The sequence below is a fragment of the Sceloporus undulatus genome, chromosome 1, assembly GCF_019175285.1.
Source record: "Sceloporus undulatus isolate JIND9_A2432 ecotype Alabama chromosome 1, SceUnd_v1.1, whole genome shotgun sequence".
In the NCBI taxonomy this organism is placed as follows: Eukaryota; Metazoa; Chordata; class Lepidosauria; order Squamata; family Phrynosomatidae; genus Sceloporus; species Sceloporus undulatus.
This window is the reverse complement of record NC_056522.1, coordinates 357,513,448-357,518,466: the sequence shown is the minus strand read 5'-3', so window position 1 is coordinate 357,518,466 and position 5,019 is coordinate 357,513,448. Positions and strand designations below refer to the sequence as shown.

The 5,019-nt window shown below is 40.4% G+C and overlaps 1 long non-coding RNA gene across 1 annotated transcript in view; it reads right to left on the bottom strand.

Annotated features, from left to right (window-relative positions):
• Positions 1-4,616, bottom strand: part of LOC121922675 — a 32,812-nt gene extending 28,196 nt beyond the window's left edge. Inside the window, exon 1 of the long non-coding RNA XR_006102213.1 lies at positions 4,548-4,616. This is a non-coding gene — a long non-coding RNA (uncharacterized LOC121922675). The remainder of the gene's footprint in view (positions 1-4,547) is intronic.
• Positions 4,617-5,019: the final 403 nt, after the last annotated feature.

Below are 5,019 nucleotides of genomic sequence, written 5' to 3'. Positions count from 1 at the left end.
TAGGGCCCTGGTTCAGGAGAGTACACTAGAACTCTATAGTAAAGAATTTGAAGTCCATTTTAAATACAAATAATAGATATCCATAGGAAGCAGCCAAGGCAATTAAAGTATTACGAAGCTGATATAACTCTGTAGTAGACACACAATCTTACATCTGAAGCAGAATTTGTAATAAAGAATAGAGGGAGGGAGGAATGTAGATATGGTACAAAGGATGTCATCCAGGTCCGTTGCGCATACTTTAAGATTGGCTATAGTTAAATATGAGAATTAAGAAGAAATGAAATAAGGAATGCTGTGTGGGGAGGGGAGGGGTGACCAAAATTTTCTACACGTATTTGGGTGTGGGAGTTCAATATTACTGGTAGAAAGGGAGCTGCCTCTTTCTTCAATGTTGTCGGTACTGCCTCTAGAAGTGATGGAAATAGGAGAGGACTGGTGTTCTCAGCCCAGCTGCTTTTTCAATTCCCTCACAATGTCCCTGGAATGGTGCTATGTCGAGGCCATCATGAGGGAATGAGAATGGCAGCCAGCCTGTCCTGCACTGTTGCCAGTATTGTCAGAGGCAATGAAAGTCTAACAGACTGGGGTGGGGGGATGGGGGAGGAAACTGCTTTGTTTTCCCAACTAATAGTGAGCCCCCTCCCCCACACACATATTTTCTTTTTCAGGACTCTTCTGGGGTGTGTGTGGCAAAATAAACCCCATTCCCTATTTTGCCCCTTAAAATAGCCTATCTCTTGGAGAATGCATCAATGGCTGGTAGAAACAGAAATGATCAAGCTGGGTAGAGGCAGATAGAAAGACTTTGGGCTGTGGGTAGTAGTAAGCAGGGCCAGCCCATAACAATTTGCTGTGTAACAATTTGGCAAGAACTGTCTTGACTAAGCCTCTGCCATCCCACTTTTGCAGCTATCTTTAAAATCTCCCAGTTTCTCTCTCATCCTTCCACTTTTCTTCCTTTGTCCTTTGCTTAACTTCAGTCACAGCAAACTTAAACCAAAGTATAAAAGTAGTGCAGTTTATTCAGCAGTGGGGAGAGGAGAGGGCAGACTCTTGCCCTTCCCAGTAAGCTAAGGCAAAAGCAAACTGCTGCAACCTCTCCTAGTTTACAGTATGTGCTCTGTCTCATTAATAACTTTTACAAACTTGATCACTTGTTTGGCCATATATGCCTTGCTAGGTAGAATCTATTTTCTTGCAATCCGACTCCATTGTTCTGTGTTCTAGTCTCTGCAGGAGCAGAAAAGAAGCTTGTTCCATCCTCAATATGACATCCTTTCAAATATTTAAATATGGCTATTATGTCACCTCTTAATCTTCTCTTCCCCAAACTAAACATACCCAGCTCCCTAAGTTGCATAGGACATGGTTTCCAGACCTTTCACCATTTTGGTTGCCCTCCTCTGGATATGTTCCACCTTGTCAATATCCCTCTTGAATTGTGGTGCCCAGAACACATTTCTGCACATTCCATGTGCAAAAGAATCGTCATGCAATGCATGCAATGGGACCGTGTTCCACAGTATCTCAGAATAGCTTAGGGAAAGCTAGAAGATCCACTTTGTACACACAACTCTGTTCTTCAACATTTCCCTGTCTCTCTAGCATCTGATGCAAAATGTGGCTGCCCTATTCTGGCAAATGGTAGAGCCAACCCTGGCAGTAACAACCAACAGTATAACACAGCAGTTATACAAGGATATTTCAAATTTTGTTACTAGGCTAACAGGGGATCCATTAAGTTACCAGTTGCACATTTTCAAAGATAACTCAAGAGTGGTATCCAATGCAGATTCTTCCTGACCAAACTACTGTATAGAAGTCTGTGTAACCAGTTGCACTGCTAGTGGCACAACCTCTTGCATAATGGTTTTACACAGTTTTTTGATATGCACTATTGGGAATGTTCACTTTGTTAGCGTTAAGTTGTATTTATGTCACTGTTTATAGTACAGACATATAACACAAACATCTATCTTTATTTTACTTAACAGATGAACACATGAGAAGCAAATAGACCATCACAGCATTCATGAAGAGCATTTCATAAGGCTAACAAGCTTGCTGACTAAATTATTTCTTCCAAGAGCCAAACAGCAAGGGGGGGGATGTACAAATAATAATGGATAGACAGTGGTATTCATATCCTATCACTTATTTATGTTTTTGCTTTGAACCTAGGCAAATTCTATGGACCTTCAGCTTTTCATCCTCCCTACCTTTCTGTTTGGTTTATTTCTCAATTGTGTTTGGCCCCCCCAAAAAAAAGGAAAGAGAAAAAAATTACAGGAAAAAAGAATCCACACAAAAGAATCAAGACTCTTTTGTGACAAAAAAGAAAAAGAAAAGAAAAAAGAGAGAGAAAGAGAAGACATTTCTTAACAAAGATCAGCCAGATAGCTGAATATTTTTGTATGGGAAGAGTTAAGCCTTGTTGAGAATGCTAGACATACCTATATTCATTCCTTTCTGAATAAAGTGACAAATTCCCATTCTTAGTCACTGGAGCACAAAATTAGCCCTGTGCTGCAGTGAAAGGTCAACATGGAAAGAAATAAACAAGGGGTGAGAGGTCATGGCCTGGGTATGGAACAACAGAAATGGCTAAACAAAAAATTAATTCTACTGTATGTTATGGTTTTTCATTCTCTTTCCGTACAACATATCCACACTGCACAAAATGGTTGCTTTAAAACACGGGTTCTACAAATGATAGCTCTCCTCTTGCTTCATCTACATGATCACTGCTAATTCAAAATGGAATAGGACAGTATCTTTTATATTTTGGCTCAACTGAGATTCTTTGGTTACAGGTGGCATAGAAGTTTCCTTCCATTGCCATGTGCCCTTTGTATGAGCCACTTTAATTTTGAAAGGTCAGAGCTTCAAAAAGTTCTTTTTGTAGACTACAACTCCCAGTCATCAAGTTCATGTAACAAAAAAACAAACAAAAAAACATTAATTTTCCATTTTCCATTGTAGTCCCAGTTCAAATGCTTGTTCTCAGCTTTTTCAGGGGGAGAATCAGAGCTTAAAAAGATTCTTTTTGAATGGCAACTCCCTGAATCCCCCAGTTAGCATGGCAAATGCCCATGCTGGTTGGAAGATTCTAGGAATTGTAGCCACAAAATGGATGATAGTGCACAGATGTCTTTAAAAGGTGATTAGACAAATCCATGAAGATCAAGCCTATCAATGACAACTAGTTGTGTAATGCCATCAGGATCAGAAGCACAATGCCTGTCAATAGCAGTTGTTATGGGTGAACTCAAGGGTGCTATTTCCTCCATGTAGTTGCTCTGGGCTTCCCAGAAAACTGCTGGATGAGATAGACCTGTGGATGAGCCTTACTAAGCATGATTTTTCTTATATTTTTTGGGTTCCTATGAGCCAAATGCCCATGGGATTGGCCATTAACACACACCGGAAATTACTTGCTTGGCAGATGAAAACAGTCTATTCTGCTCTTCTACCAGGATATATAGCAAGGCTACACTTGTTGTTAGGTAGGGTGCTGTTTTTTCAAGACTCCATTCTAGTCTGTTTCTTCACAGAAGATTAACCCCCTTTTCTTACATTTCAGCTTTCACAAGGGAAAAATTATGAAACTAATTATTCATAATTTTAATGTTTATGATTCAGGAGCTCTGTACATAATGCAGGGCAGGCATGAGAATAACGTGGTCCTCCAGATATTCTTGAGCTACAGCTCCATGGAGCCCTAATCAGAGTAGCACATAGTGAGGAATGCTGGGTGATGCTGTCAGCAACCTCCGGAGAGCCCCACAATTCCCACCCTGATGGAGAACATTTGTTTTCTTTTTTCCTTCCTTCTTCCAACTATCCTTCCTTTTTTTGTAGTCAGGGAAGATCCAAATTCAAACCCTGTTCTTATCATGAAGCCCACTATACATTATTTTTTGTGGGTTTTTTAAGTTCCTGAATAAACTCTTCTACAACATGGCCATATAGCCCGAAAAACCCACAAAAAAACTATAGATGCCAGCCATGAAAGCCTCAGACTTCCCATTTTACATTCTAAGTCTGTAGCCTACTTCACAGGGTTGTTCTGTGGAAAAAACATAGTAGTTCCCATGCATGCTGCCCCAGTTTCCTTGGGCTATTAGGTAAGAACTGGATATCACCATTCAATGGGGCGAACTACACATGCAGCTTTTTTCCCACTTTTTAAATAGTCTATTTAACAATAGTCTATTTTGGGATACACAGCTTTCCCTTAATGGAGCGGGACCAGAAATTAGAACATTGACTATCTGCATGGATGCTGCTATGTTGATTTAGATAATATTTGACTTTATATGAAAATGCACTCATAAAAGGCCACTGACTCACCGTTGTTTTCTGTCCAGCTGAAGTTACAAAATGCAACAGGACAGAGTCAACTTTACGTTTAATAAGAAAGCATGTTGACTTCATAATAGACTGAAGTCTTTTGAAGACATCTGTGGCCCCATGATCCCAACCATAAGTCAGATAGACTTAATTAAATGGCACCAGCAGATAAAACAGAGTCTCTTACTTACTGCTCCTCATGTTTTCGATCCTAGCATGTTACCCTTGCTTCAGTGGCTGAGTCATGTTCTTTTATTCTGAAAGGGATGTTTGCCTTCTGCTAGCCTCCTCTTCCCTCACAGGATTTGCTTGTGCTTTTGGCTTCATATGCTTCACATTAGCAGCAACAGCCGAGTTTTGCAGCTTTTGCCAACTGGCACTCTGCAATTCAGCAGGTTGAGAGCCTGTATTAAGCCAACAGTAGAAAACAGTTGTCCAGATGACTTAACCATTAAACCTCGGGTTTACAAACAGTACAAGGAATACACCCAGACCACACCAGGACTCTCTCACGCCTAGAATCTGGAGGCCTCTGAATGTTTTTACAGAGACTTAACATAGCTGGATTTCCTCTACAAGTACATGGAATGGCTTGTAGAAACCATTTTGCTTCCCTGAAAAGTAAACAGAAGAACTCTGAACATTGATGAGGTTCTGATGAAG